Source organism: Mustela nivalis, assembly GCF_964662115.1.
Source record: "Mustela nivalis genome assembly, chromosome: 5".
Lineage (NCBI taxonomy): Eukaryota > Metazoa > Chordata > Mammalia > Carnivora > Mustelidae > Mustela > Mustela nivalis.
Window position 1 is genome coordinate 84,603,068 of NC_139024.1, and position 15,825 is coordinate 84,618,892.

General features: G+C 42.2%; 1 protein-coding gene and 1 long non-coding RNA gene across 2 annotated transcripts in view; one reads left to right on the forward strand and one right to left on the reverse strand.

Moving 5' to 3' along the window:
• The window catches only part of BTBD9 (BTB domain containing 9), a 415,294-nt gene extending 403,949 nt beyond the window's left edge, over positions 1 to 11,345 (reverse strand). Inside the window, exon 1 of the mRNA XM_082732274.1 lies at positions 11,180 to 11,345. The gene's annotated coding sequence lies outside the window, so the exon portion shown is untranslated. The remainder of the gene's footprint in view (positions 1 to 11,179) is intronic.
• The window catches only part of LOC309865682, a 51,989-nt gene continuing 47,494 nt past the window's right edge, over positions 11,331 to 15,825 (forward strand). The window contains exon 1 of the long non-coding RNA XR_014312237.1: positions 11,331 to 11,533. This is a non-coding gene — a long non-coding RNA (uncharacterized lncRNA). The remainder of the gene's footprint in view (positions 11,534 to 15,825) is intronic.

Sequence of the window (15,825 nt, forward strand, 5' to 3'; positions counted from 1 at the left end):
AGGAGCTACTTAACTATGTAACTTTTGAAAGTTGTTGTACAATATGCCTTCAGGCTAAAGGTTAAAAAAAAAACACTAGGTTAGCAATTCTGAACCTACTTTCTAGGTACATGAATGTACAGATAAGTAAATATAGGGTCAAAAACGGGGGGGGGGGGCAGGTTTTCACTGTAGGAGAAGGGAGTAACAAACATGAAAAGAGGAAAGTTAGAAGAAAGCCTGCAAGAAATCCTGTGGTAGGGCGCCTGGGTGGCTCAGTGGGTTAAAGCCGCTGCCTTCGGCTCAGGTCATGATCTCAGGGTCCTGGGATCGAGTCCCGCATCGGGCTCTCTGCTCAGCGGGGAGCCTGCTTCCTCCTCTCTCTCTGCCTGCCTCTCTGCCTACTTGTGATCTCTCTCTGTCAAATAAATAAATAAAATCTTAAAAAAAAAAAAAAACCACCTGAAAAAAAAAAAAAAAAAAAAAAAGAAATCCTGTGGTATAGGACGGGAACTGGAAGGGTCAGTGTGAACTTCTGGATTTAATACAGGTAGTCTACGGCCATACCACCCTGAACGCGCCCGATCTCGTCTGATCTCGGAAGCTAAGCAGGGTCGGGCCTGGTTAGTACTTGGATGGATTTAATACAGGTAGAAAATACACAAAACTAGATAAAGAGGTGTGTGGGTGCACACACCCACACAGACAGCCCTGAGAGAGTCTAGAAGCAATGACATTCCGATAGATGCGAGCACACCCAGCACTGGGATTTTTAATTTTCATTCCACTGTACTTAACATACAGTTGTATCAGTTCCAGGTGTACAGTTTAATGATTCAACAGTTCCATATATTTATTATTCAGTGCTCATCAAGGTAAGTTTATCTTAATCCCCTTTACCTGTTTCACCCGTCTCTCCCCCGGCCCTCCCCCCAACCCCGTAACTATCAGTTTGTTCTCCGTAATGAAGAGTCTGGTATTTTGTCTCTCTTTTTTTTTTTTTTTTTCATTTCTTTTGTTCTTTTTGTTACTTCTTTTGTTTCGTAAATTCCATATGTGAGTGAAATCACATGGTATTTGTCTTCCTCTGATTGATTTTTTTCATCTAGCACTGTATCTTCTAGATCCCTCCATGTTGACACAAATGGCAAGATTTCATTCTTTTTATGGCTGAAGAATATTCCATTGAATATATACCACATCTTTATCCATTCACCTATTGATGGGCACCTGGGCTGCCTCCATAGTTTAGCTATTGGAAATAAGGCTCTGCAGCTTACTCTTGAACAGTGTGTGTGTGTGTGTGTGTGTGTGTGTGTGTGTGTGAGAGAGAGAGAGAGAGAGAGAGAGAGAGAGAGAAAAGGGATAAAACAGATATGGTAAAACATTAACATTTGGGGGAATGTAGTAAAGGTTATAAGAGAATTCTTTTCTGTCTAAAATTGGGTCAAAATAAAAAGAAAAAAGTAAGGTAGTTGATACCTATTAGGGTAGGGACAGTAAAATCTAGATCTTGTTAACATCTAAAGAAATAGGGGTGCCTGGGTGGCTCAGGGGTAAGCCTCTGACCCTTGGTTTTGGCTCAGGTCGTGATCTCAGGGTTGTGAGACTGAGCCACAAGTCAGGCTCCATGCTCGGTGCAGAGTCTGCTTGACATTCTCTCTCTCTCTCCCTCTCTCTCTGCCCCATCCCTGCTCATGCTCTCTCTCTCAATCTCTCTCTAAAATAAATAAAAATCTTTAAAGAAATAAAGTGCCAAAATATGACCTAACTGTGATGTTTCAAAAAGACTCTCTGCCTAAACCAACTATATTCTATATACACTTTCGAAAGAATGAGATTTGGAATCTAATGGAGCTACTTAAGAACGCTACTCAAGAAGAATTTCTCAAATACCCAAAGGACTTGAACAAAGTTAAAAGCCTCATCCAAGCCATGAAACCCAAAGTCACTGTGCCTTGTGGAAGCTGAAATGTCTGCCTTCCATCACGGGTTAAGCAAGCATTTTTCTTCTAAAAGTTTGGAAGGTATGGGTGGCTCAGTGGGTTAAGCTCTGCCTTCAGCTCAGGTCATGATCTCAGGGTCCTGGAATCGAGCCCCACATCAGGCTCTCTGCTCGGCTGGGGGCCTGCTTCTCCCTCTCTCTCTGCCTGCCTCTCTGCCCACTTGTGATCTCTCTGTCTCTCTCTGTGTTTCAAATAAATAAATAAATAAATAAAATATTTTAAAAGTTTTGAAGGTAAATCAATTTGCCTTAAAATGTTTGATTCTGAAGATTAATCATGAAAATCATTAAATAGTGTAAATGAAATGATAGAAAAATAAATGTAATAAAATAGAATAAAAATGAAAGCTTTCCAGAAGTATTGGAACTGCAGCTAATGAAATACATACAAAACTTCAAGAAATCACAACAAATCTATAATCTGTGAAGACCGGCTTTAGATTTTAAAAAACACTACCTTGACTTCAGAACATTTCCAGAACATACTGTTAATACACAAGTCAGAAAAATTACTACATTACCACACGGTGACAATAGAGACAATCAGGGGCACCTGGGTAGCTCAATCAGCAAAGCATCTGCCTTTGTCTCAGGTCATGGTATCAGAGTACTGGGTTGGAGCCCCACATGGTGGGGGGGGGGTACCTGCTCAGCAGGGAGTCTGCTTCTCCCTCTCCTTCTGCCCCTCACTCCACTCTTGCACACTCTCTTGCTGTCAAATAAATAAATAAGTAAACTCTTTTAAAAAAACAGACAATTTCAGCTGAGGAAATAGCTTCATATGACAAAGGATCTATGGTGTTTTAAAATAAACCTACAAATTCTTTACCCACCCACTCCCCCCCAAAAAAGTGAAGCCTAATTGCCTTCCTTTGAGTGTGTGCTGATTTTAATGACTTGTTTGTAAAAAATGGAACAGAGCAGAAGGGGCAGTGTGGGTTTTCAAAACAGGCCACATAAGGCATGTGGTATCTTCCTTCCTCTTGCATCAATTGCTCTGGGTGAAGCCAGCTGACATGTTGTGAGGATACTCAAATAGTCCAATAAAAGATCTAAGGCTTACGCCAACAGCCATGTGAGGCAGCCATCTTGGAAACAGACCCCCCAGGCCCAACAAGCCTATGGACAACTACAGCAGTCCTGGTCAACAGGGGAGGGCAATTCATCAGAGACTCTGAGCCAAAACCATCCAAATAAGCTGCAGATGAATTCCCAACCCACAGAAATCATTAGATAAGAAATTTTGGGGGGCTCCTGGGTGGCTCAGTCAGTTGGGCCTCCAACTCTTGATTTCAGTTCAGGTCATGATCTCAGGGTTGTGAAATAGAGCTCCCCATCAGGCTTTGAGCTGGGTACAGACCTGCTTAAGATTCTCTCGCTCCCTCTGTCCCTTCCCTCTCCACCTCTCTCTCTGTCTCCCTTTCTTCTAAAAAAAAAAAGTTTGCTGTTTTAGGCTGCTAATTTGGGGGGGGGTGGTAATTTGTTACATGGCAATAGATAATACTGGGTTTATTATTTATCCATTTGTGTATTAATTGGGGAAATTAGCCAGAATTCAGTCTGCTTTACAAAGATGCTTACAGTTGTAATTTCAGGACTATTAAAAGCTAGGACCCAAAAGGGTCAAGTAAAATATACAGATAACTATTTAACTTGTAAATAGATTAAAAAACGAACACATGGGTGGGTAGAAGGAATAAGTGGTGTAGAGAGAAGGGAGAGAAGTATACACTGTTTAGGATGACGAGCAAGATATTTTTCATTAAGTGACAAAAAAGGAGTTCTGAATTTACTTTAAATGTCATTAGCTTGGAAAAGTACAGTTCCTCCTATTGAAGACTTTTGCACCTATATATAGAAAAGTAGAAAATCTGATTTTTATGTAAAATCTCTTGTCAGTCAGCTAAAAAATAAATAAATGGTCAAATAAAACCATGTCTTCACAAAAGACATCATTAGGTCTTTTAAATGTCTACCTCCTTTTCCCCTCTAACCCAAAAATATTATTAAATTGTCTTCAATTATTGAGGCAATTATTAAAATTCTAACTTCCTCCAATAAAGTTCCCCAAATCAGCAAAAACAAGATGGGATTTCTCCATATGGACATTTGCATGCTAGGGCCCCATGCTGACACCAGTAGGTGACATGAAGAGCATTGGCTCTGGAGTCCAGGCCTGGGGCTGAAGCCTTGTCCCATGACACTAGCCACAAATGGCGGGCAAACTTTTCTCCCCATTTTGTGTCTCAGTTGCTTTATTAGTAAAATGGAGATAACACTCAACTTACAAACCTGTTATTATAAGGATTAAATGACATATAGAAAGAACCTAGCATAATACGGTGACTTGACAAACAATAGCTAGTTGTTAATAACGTTTCTGCTTACGTGTATTATAAGTACACTTCCCAAACTAAGAAAACAAGGACATAGACTGGTCGATATTTTTTGGTATCCTATAAAGATGTAAAAGGCAGTCCAAGAAATTAATATGGATTTGTGACATTATAATTTCTGGAATATTCATGCATGAACTGATATCAAAACTTAACATTCAAGCACTCAACAAGCACTGGAGAACCTACTCTGTGACCAATCTTTATACAGCATTTATCATATTCTATGTAGTACTGTAAATACATTTTTTCTCCTCTACCAAGTATATATTCTTTGATTGCTTAAAACTTCTTGTTTATTGGGGTGCCTGGGCAGCACAGTTGGTTAACATCCCACTCTTGGTTTTGGCTCAGGTCATGATCTCAGGGTCCTGGGATAGGACGCCATTGCCAGGCTCCATGCTCGGTAGTCTGCTTGAGTTTCTCCCTTTCTTTCTCTCTCTTTCTTTTTTGCTCTCTCTCTCCTTCTGGCCCTCCTGCTCATGCTCTCTTTTGCTCAAATAAATAAATCTTCAAAAATTTTTATTTATTTTTATATTTTTTTCATGGCTCCTTGCATACATAAGGCTGAATGAATTTAACTTCAAGTCCTTGAGGTCTGCTCATATCAATATATTCTTAACATTATAAAATGCAGGTATCATATCTTCCCCTGACAACATGTATGCACACTGATTCACACTCATTTACACAACTAAAGCCAGGGTTAGATAGATGCTCAGAGCAATTAGTTCTCTATGGTCAGCACTTGACACAGTTTCTGGCACATGGTAATTACTTAACAAATGTTGACTATTATAAATGAGAGAGACCAAGAGCCCAGAAAGCATGGTGAATAGCTAACTAGTTCATCATTAAACTACAACTTACCTCCTGAAATCTCTTTACTATGTGCTTGTACTATTGCTTGTACTATTTACACAACTAGTGTTTAATTTTCTTATACCATGGAACTCTATTACGAATTACTGTCAGGGACGAGAATTAACATTTGCTCCATATGCCAAAATGTGAGACACGTAAGACCCAAAGTATATCAGCAAACAAGATATGAGTCTTCATATTCAGTTTCCTCTTGATCCACATTTGTGATCATATCTCCTCCTGCTTCTTTCTTTTGACCAACCTATCATAAACTTCCAAGGTACAGGGAGTATATTATTTGCTTATCATATAAACCTGCAAAGTGCCTCATACAAGACACAGAGTGTAATCCTGACACTAGTTACTGACAAGTATTCTGCAAACTAGATTGTGACATTAAAAATGACAGGGGTGGGGTTAGGACATCTAACACGAAATCACAGCACATAGCTAATGCATCAGTTATTTGAAAGAAATTTTCTGTAGTTATTTCATGTGTGTGTGTGTGTGTGTGTAAAATTAGAAACGGTATCTTCTCTATGACTCAGCATAGATATAAGAGGATGAATGAAATCTGTGTGTGAAGTATGTGCACTCATAAATATGGACAGTATTAAGGGGCTTCCAAGGTTCATTCAAGCAATGCTATGTGCCAAGCATTATGCCAAATTCTGGGGAAGACAGAAATAGGAATGTGATGAGGCCTATGGACCTGGAAAGAACACTGGTGGATCTACAGAGTCTTCAGACTGCTACATCCCTAACCTTCTCTGAACTCTCTCCTAGTTCTCCATTCACCTCAATCTCTTTGTTAGTCTCAGTGCTGGTTTCTCTCCTTTCACCCAGTCTTCAAGTCAGTAGTTCTCAAAGTGCGGTCATGGGAATACCAGCATCAGGATCACCTGAGAACGTGTTAAAAATACAAATTCTCCACCCCACTAAGATCTACTCAATCAGGAACTATGGGCGTGGGGTCCAGTAATCTGCATTTTATCAAGGCCTCCTGTATTTCTCCTGAAGTCTGAGGACCAGTCAAAGTTTGGTCTAAGTGTTGATGTCCAGAAGTTCCACTCCTTGTAATTTCAGTTCTCATTCTCTAATATTGGGGTAGTTGTATCTTCTTCTACTACCTCTACAATGCTAACTATAACTACCACTACTAATAGCAACACCTATCATTTATTAAGCATTTATAAGATAGGTACTGTACCAATCATTGTGCATATACTATCTTATTTAATCTCCAAAATGATTCTTTTTTTTTTTAAAGATTTTATTTATTTATTTGACAGAAATCACAAGTAGATGGAGAGGCAGGCAGAGAGAGAGAGAGAGAGGGAAGCAGGCCCCCCGCTGAGCAGAGAGCCCAACGCGGGACTCGATCCCAGGACCCCGAGATCATGACCTGAGCCGAAGGCAGCGGCTTAACCCACTGAGCCACCCAGGTGCCCCTCCACAATGATTCTTTAAGGTATTATTGATCCCACTTTTTGGAAGAAATTAAGGCTTAGAAATGTTAAATAACTTGCCCCTAGTTGCCCAATCCAACCAATAAGTGAAACAGCTCTGACCTCAGGTTTTCTGAACTCCAAAGTCCACAGAGTTAACTACTATACTCACTCCTAGAAAAGTACTATTTCCTTAGCCTTGGAGATTGTCACAATTATTCCTAAACTGTCTCATCAACTCTGGAGTAGAAATCCCAATCACTATTGGCTCTCTAAACTCTACACAGGGACCTGCTAATTAACATGCCATCATTTCCTCTCTCCATTGCATATCTGTTCTTCCTCCTGTGTTATCTAATCTAATGTCCTCATAAATCACCAGTTATTCAAGCCATACACACCTTTGACGTCTCACTCCCTCACCTCTAGCTGGTCATAACATTTAAAGATTTTAACATGTGGTGCGCCTGGGTGGCTCAGTGGGTTAAAGCCTCTGTCTTCGGCTCAGGTCATGATCTCAGGGTCCTGGGATAGAGACCCGCATGGGGCTCAGCGGGGAGCCTTCTACCTCCAATCTTTCTCTCTGCCTGCCTCTCCGCCTACTTGCGATCTCTGTCTGTCAAATAAATAAATAAATAAATCTTTAAAAAAAAAAAAAGATTTTAACATCTAGGTGCGCTTGGGTGGCTCAGTTCATTAAAGCTTCTGCCTTCAGCTCAGGTCTTGATCTCAGAGTCCTGGAATCGAGCCCCATATCGGGCTCTCTGCTCAGTGGCGAGCCTGCTTCCTCCTCTCTCCCTCTCTGCCTGCCTCTCTGCCCACTTGTTATCTGTCAAATAAATAAATAAAATCTTAAAAAAAAAAAAAAGATTTTAACATCTAAAATACCTCTACAGTCCACCCATTCCCACTCTCCCTTTTCATGCTCCCAGCATCTTTTTTTTTTTTTTAAAGATTTTATTTATTTATTTGATAGAGATCACAAGTAGACAGAGAGGCAGGAAGAGGAGAGGAGAAAGCAAGAAAGCAAGCTCCCTGCTGAGCAGAGAGCCAGATGCGGGGCTCGATTCCAGGACCCTGAGATCATGACCTGCTGAAGGCAGAGGTTCAACCCACTGAGCCACCCAGGTTCCCCTGCTCCCAGCATCTTTTATCTACATTCTAACTGGTCTCCTTGGCTCTCCACACTAACGCAATTCTGCACAGGAACTGTGAGTTAACTTTGTGATCTGATTAGTCCACTTTCTAAGGCCCTCCATCACCAACATGGGGGTGACACTGGAGGGAAGAAAGTCTAGGCTTTTTAGAATGGAATGGAAACCCCCTTCATAATCTGGCTCCAAATATACCTTTCTTGTCTCATCAAGAAACAACTCAAGGTTTTCTGAAAATCCTATTATTTTTAATCTTTGGCAACCTTGCTTATGCTCTCCCCTCTGCTTGGAATGCCCGTTTTCCCTTTTACGTGTGCAAAATTCTACTTAACTTGCAGGGCTAATAAGTTCTATCCTCTTCTCTTTAAAGCTTTCCCTGATTCTATCAATTTTTCCCCAGCGAAAGTCCTCAATGGCCTCAGCATTTTACTTATTCCAAAGTGATTAACTCTTATAACACACCACATTTAGGGGTTAATCTAGTCTGACGAACACTTAGTATCTCGGAGGGTAGACTGTGTCTTGTTGTTTGTGTTCCCCGCACCCACCACAGTACTAGCCATAGCCAGCACCCAATAAATATTTGCTGAGTTGTTAAATAATGCAACATTTGGTGTTGCAACTTTACACAGGGTAGGTTAGCAATTCAACTTCAGGTTTATGCACCACTCAAAAGAATTTCCACATAACAACAAAAGGTATTATAAAGACTAAAGGTTCAATACTCAACGGCAACATTTTTAATTTTCTCAAATCTTTCTGTCAATATTTTTTAGCATCCTTCTTCAAACAGACTCCTTTCCCAGCAAACATTCTTTGTATATATTACAGGATCAGCAGTAACTACAATCCTCACAGACCACTGTTAAGAGATAATCCCAAGCAAATCTGTGTCACCGAGAGTGGCTGGATAATTGCTTTGGGTACATCATTTCAGATTTCCAATGGAGAGGCCCAAGCACATCAGGCAAATTTTAGAAATGGGGACATGCACTGATGGCTAAATACATAAGATACATTCACATTAGCGAGGCATTTATTCAAATTACTAACTGAAATCAGAAGTATACGGGCGCCTGGGTGGCTCAGTGGGTTAAAGCCTCTGCCTTCGGCTCAGGTCATGATCCCAGTGTCCTGGGATCAAGCCCCGCATCGGGCTCTCTGCTCAGCGGGGAGCCTGCTTCCTCCTCTCTCTCTGCCTGCCTCTCTGCCTACTTGTGCTCTCTGTCTGTCAAATAAATAAATAAAATCTTAAAAAAAAAAAAAAAGAAGTATACAACAACCTGATCCTGGTTCAACCATAATATTCCCTAAGTTTAAGTAAGGATAACACGTATTCTTGTCTAAGGCTCTATTTTAACACAACTCCCATGCCATCCAAAAAGCTGGCCTTATCCCGGTTATCAGTGGGATCCTGATAAGCCTGCCTTCGTCTTAACACTTTCCCTTCCCAACCTACTAAACCTTCTCTCTCCAGTATCTCCCTATCAGAGGTTTCCTACTCCATTCACTGGACAGGCCCTGAAGGTCTGTCTCCTCTATATATACCCCATCAAAAACACTCACACGATCTTCTCAACACAACACGTGATTTCTTTTCTCTCATTCAAATTTTATAGCTCTTTCAAAGACCGGATCAAATCTTACCTCTTCCAAAGAGTTCACTAACTCAGCCCACCACAAGCCTTAACTTTTCTATAATTTCTCCTGCACTTAAGTACAGCTCCTCCCACAGCACTTGGATACATACTGCCTCATTTGGTTTCATGATTTGACATACATATGCTCTTAAAAACAAAACAAAACAAAACAAAAAACAGGTCTTCTACATCATTTGTATCTACAACCCTCCTCCCACATGTTACGTGGTATAGGCTAGGGGGGCACATGTATTAGCTACTTGATGAACTAAATTAAATGTTTGCTGTACATCAATAAACACTCACAATGCAATATATTAAAAAATACCTATTGTGTGCCTACTCTGCAGCAAACTTCTGTAGATGCTTAAGAGATAGCCATGAATAAAAATGACATAATACCTGTCCTAAAAACGGGTACTGTCCAGAGAACAAGAGACACTAAATTTCCAGTACTCTATGTGCTACAGAGCAAGATTATTGATTCCAACATGTAAGCACCTCAGGCAGCACACTTTACAGATCCTCTGTTAGGAAACTGAACCACAAAATTTTAGAGCTGAACCAAAACTCATAAGTTAATTTCTTTAACTTTCTTGCACAGATCACGATTAAATTTCAGGATAGTCTCTGTACCAGTTCTAGGCATTGCCTTAATCAAAAGTCGGGAAATAATAACTTCTTCTGTACCTCCAATGCTCTTTTTCCCAAGGATAGTAACTACAGCCGCCACACACTGACTCACAAGGGGATCCATTGCACAGAGTGTACTGGTCCCCGTTGATTTGCTGCACCTTACCCTCAGGCTTGCTCTTCCACCACCATTTTCTAGCCTGCACGTTAAACAGAATCTGTATTTTCTACCTAGTAACTAGCAAGTCTGTACTACTTTTAAGGAAGACAAAAAACTGTGCCTCCCTGCTTCCTTGGCCTTCACGATGACAAAAAAACAACAGGGGTCTGAGAAATGAAACAGCTGATTTGAGTCTGCGAGGAAGTGAGAACTTAGGATGGATATCCGCCCCCGGCCTCAAAATCCTTAGCAACAATGTGACAGAATGCCTAGGGCAAAGTTGTATGCGTGCCTTAGGCACGTGCACATACATGCGAAGTTGGAAACTCTAGGCAACAGGTTGGCCGCCCCCTATCAGTACTGACAGATCGCCTTCCCCGGGTCGTGGGTGTGTCTGACGCCGCTTGCCGGCACTGATTCACAACTCTCTCCATAACAACCGGCTTCTCCTCGGAGCCCAGCCAGGGCAGGGGCGAGGAAGGCCCCAGCATGCCAAACTTTCCGAACCCCAACCCCGCGTCCCAGTTCCGCCTCCTCTCGGTCGCTGGGTCAACCCTGTCTCAGGCAGGCTTCGAGACTGCTCTGGGAACCTGGGCTTCTCCAGATTCCGACTCCTCTGTTTGGGAGCCTGGCAAAGCCACCCAGACACCTACTTCCCACTACACCTTCCGGGACTACACTGTCTTCACCCGTCCCTCGCGGCCGCTCCTGGACCGCCCGCGCCCAGAAACTGACCCTCGCCAGCCCCCGTCCCCGCTCCTTCCCCGCCCCCGGAAAAAAGCGGCACAGGGGCGTGGAGTGGCGCGCGCGGGTACAGTGGGGGCACGCGTTCCCGCGCCCCGGGACCGCGCAGCAGGTGCGGCCAGGCCCCACCTCCCCTCCGAGGCCCCGGCTACTCACCCCAACGATGATCCTCTGCGACCTAGCCGCCCGTACGGACGCCTCTTCCGCCTGCTCCGCACGCCCCTCGTAGCCACCGCCCCCTCGGCCGCCGCCGTCGCCGCCGTCCTCGCCGCCGCCGCCGCCGCCGCCGCGGCGCGCGTCCGCCCTCACGCACACCGCCGTGGCCGCGCACGCGCCTCTGCGCGCTGGCGTCACTTAGCAACCGGTCGGCGGCGGGGAGGCGGGATCTGAGGGTTTAGGGTCGGAGGTGCCCCCTGGCGGGTTTTGCGGCGTTTCCCCACCCGCCCGACCCGTCGCCCTCCTTAGCTGGGGGCTCCAGGGTGTGGCTGCCCTGCCGGCACCTGGCTCCGGGTAAGTCACGTCACCATACGTCAATGTATGGCGTCACCGATCGCGTCACTGCAGATGGGAAGGTCCCCGCCACGAGTTGCCAGTGCTCCTGTGGTTGCGAGAGCAGTGGCCTCTTCCAGACCCGCGCGGATCCGGTGCGGGAAGGTTGTACAGGGAGTGGAACCAGAAGGAGCTGAGGGCGCGGTTGACGGAAGACTGCTGAGTGACCCTCGTTAACCGAGCAGCAGGGTGTGATGGACCGATCCTTGCATTCCCGTTAACTTAGTTTATAAATGGGGCTAACAGTACCCATCCTGCCTGCCGGCAGAATCGTGAGGCTAAGAGGAAATAATGTATACAAACTTACTTTGTAGGGTATAAAGCCCATTAGACTTTAAAATACTTTTATTATAGGAGAAGGCGGCCAAGCAAGAGCAGAAGAAAGCAGGGACTTTGGAGTCAGAGAAACCTAGGTTCAAGTCTGATCCTGGCTGATGCTGGATAGGCAATTTTGCTTGACGTTTGTACAGACTGGGGTACCAGGGTGGGGGGGGGGTGAGACTATCTAAAAATGACATAATTCTAGGTGAAGGATGTTTCATGAGCAAGGTATGGAAGTGAAAATGAACAGGAAGAATAAGACTTGAGACCAGGAGACCAGTATTGAGGTGATTGCTACACTCCAGTTAAGAAGTGATAAGAGCCTTAACAAAGGTATTGGCAATGGAAATGTAGGAGAAAGAATAAATATGAGCGCTGTTAAGGTGGTAGAATTGACGGGACTGAGAGGGGGATAAGTGAGAAGGACAAGTTTCTAGTATGGATGCTGAAATAGATGGTGGAGCCATTTAGCAAGATGGGAAGAAAGATGAGTCTGGGTTATCCACCAGTTTCTGTACTAAATTACAAGATAGTGGTGGTGGGAGTGTTGGAGGATGATCAGATTTGTGGAATGAGATGGTGATGAGTTCAAATATAAATCTGCTTATTGGGGAAACAATCTCCACTGGGACACTTGCAGGGAGAGGCCAGGAGTATTATATTAATGGCTGTCACTCCAAATGGAATCTGGAGTCCATTTGGACTCTGCTCATGATGTTTCTTTCCATTTGGAGTGATAGCCATTAATATAATAATCATGGCCTCTCATTGCACCTGCCCCAGCTCACTACTCCCTGAAGCGGTGACTTCCTGATTGGTGAATTTAAAAGGAGCAACTGGACATATATAACCCACCCCATTCTTTTCTCTTAAAAGAAAATTGCCTTCAAGAAGTTGCCTTGGTGGTACTCTCTCCTTCTCCAGAAACAGGGTGCCTGGTCTAGGACCACAAAGTTAGTAAACAAATTTAATTTCATAATTTGGTATTAGGAAGCACTCTGCCCACAGGTAACATCCACACAGAATAATGGTCCCCCAAGGATGTCCATGGCCTAATCTACAGAATCTCATGAATGTGTTCCCTCTCTTACATGGCAAAAGAGACTTTGTAGATGGGATTAAGTTAAGGATCTTAAAATGAAGAGATTATTTTAGGTTATTTGGCTGGCCTTGGAAGTAGGAAGGTCTGAATCAGGGAAAACAAAAGTGAGGGAGAAAGAGAGATTTGAAGAATCTGCACTGCTGGCCTTGAAAATGGAACAGAGGAATGCAGACTCCTGGAAGCTGGAAAAGGCAATATCTTGCCAATATCTTGATTTTAGGATTTCTAGTCTCCAGGACTGCGAGGTAATAAATTTGTGTTGTTTACTAAGTTTGTGATATTTGTTACAATAGCAATAGGAAACTGATACAGTCAATAGTAAAGATGATAGCTGGTCTTCTGCCACATTCTCCTTTATTTGAAAGAGAAGCATGCAGGTAGGTTCTCAGGCTCTCTCAAAGACTGAGCATTGTGACTGTGACTGACTGGAGGGAACCCCACATCCAGAGGGAAATATCTAATAAGCAGTTGAATTACACAGATCTATGAATGAGAAGAGAAGTTGAGTCAAAATAAAATAGTTTTAGAGGACATTAACTTTTAATTAGTAATTTAAGTACTAGGTATGGATGAGTTCAATCAGGGAGAAAATATAGAAGAAATAATAAAGAAGGCCAAGGATAGAGTCCCAGGAAGCCCTAGCTCTAAAAAGCAGTGGCAGATGAACAGAAGCCCACAAAAAAGTCTGAGGAACTTGCAAAGGCCATAATGCCTCAAAAGCCAAGGTTGGAAAGAATTCTAAGATGGAGACAGGGTTCAGCAGAGTCAGAGATCGCAAGTAGGTCAAGTATATCGAGGACTGAAAAGCAATGACTGGATTTAAGAACACAAAAGTGGTTGGTGATCAATAATAATGGTTTAAGTGAGGTAGTGGATATAGACATCAAATTAGTGGGGTCTGAAAGGCAGGTCAATATAGTGGATTGGATTCTGGTATGGTTGATGGAAGTTTGAAACTCTAGTCTTGGTTCTGGCAATTAACTAGCTAGGTAACTTTGGGAAAATCACTTTAAGTCTTCCAGGCTTTGGTTTTTCTCATGTACCCAAGGAGAGATCAGGCTGAGTCTATGATTTGCACATAAATTCCTAGGTAATCCCAACTTTCTTTTAGGCCCATTTGCTTATAACAGCACACTTAAAATCCTACTCAGGTTATTTCACCAAACATTGAGAGTTAGTTAGTATATTATATGCCAGCTTCTATCCACATACTGTGGATCTGACACATTTATCTGAGAAGCTTAAAATTTAGGAAGGAAGATAAACACATAAGCGTGTAACTCATTGCCATAGTTCTTTTTTAAGCAAAGCAAGGTACAAATTGAATGAACTATTAACTGTAACATAGTATACTACATGCTATAGTAGAAATTTGTATGAAATGAAATAAGGGATGTATAAAGTGACACGGGAGCAAACAATTTTGTCCAATGGAAACCAAGATATTTACCTACTCTCTCAGGTAGGCATAATGTGCTTCAAAAATGGACATAACTGTACCAATGAAATTTCCCCTGATAATTTAAAAAATGAGAGTTGTACTAAGTGCCAATCATTTAACATTCCTTCTAGATAGTTTTGTTGTGATCTGGAAGATTATTTATGTAGATCTACTTCTAAACTGTTGAACTGGGGAAAATGGGCATATGTACCAGTTGCATGCAAGAGGAATTTATTTATTCCACCAGCTCCAAGAGGAAACATCTATTTGTTATATATACCACACTCTATTACATTGGCTCATCTGATTCTCAGATATTATCTCATTTAATTTTGAAGACATCAGCTTTTTGTATCAACAGCTGGCATTTTATCTCCGTTTTAGCAGGTGAGAACACAGAGTTGAAGTAATCTGGTCAAGGTCATACTGACAACAGTTAAGTAATAGACTTAAGATTTGGACCCTGCTCAGGCATCCTCCTTTCCTTAGTTTAAGTGCCTTTGCTCTGTAGTATTATATCATGTGCACACCTTCATTTTAACATTTACTATAATAATGATGATGCTTACTGTGTGCCAGGTCCTGTTTTAGGTACATAATAGGCAGTAACTCATCTAAGCCTCATAACAACTCTTTGAGGTATGTGGTTTAATCACAATACTTTTATAAATCAGGCATAGAAATTTTAAGCACTTTATCCAAGGTCACACAGTAACTGCTGGGGCCAGGGTTCAACCATACCAGGCACCTTCTGCTAACATTGAGGGATTCTAGACGACCATGGTTTCCAGAACTTATCAGTGCACTTACAGTAGGGCTGTTGTGTGTGATACTGCTTCATAGTCCTTATTAAATGAACACAAGAGAATTTTTTCTCAGACCAAATGTCATGAAACACTTGGCTACTGTTGAGTAACTGGTATGTTTTCTCCTTATAGGCAATGTGAATTATATAACAGGCGTTTTTTTCCCTTCACTTTGACTGCCAAGGAGCTCCAAGTAAAATGTGGCTCAGAATTAGTAACTGGCAGCACCCTTGGCCTGCATATCTGTATTTTGTTGGTTTGAAATTTTTCAAAATAAAAAGTTGGGGGAAAAATAATCTAAATTCTTCTTTGTTTTCTAAATTTTGACAGGATACATTTATAATTAGAAAAAGCAAATAAAAGAATGTTTGCAGCTTCCAGTGATTTCTCAGGCTTTACTCTATGGATAAGAACTAGTTTCCAATTAAATCCCATGAGTTCAATATGGATTCCTAGTTCTTAGAAAACCAGGACTTCTGCATTTTTTGAAAGCCTGGATCACTAGAATTTGTGTCCAGACAGATCAGAATGTATTTCAAGTAGCATAAAAGAAGCAAGTTGTGGCCCTCTTTGTTTTTAATCT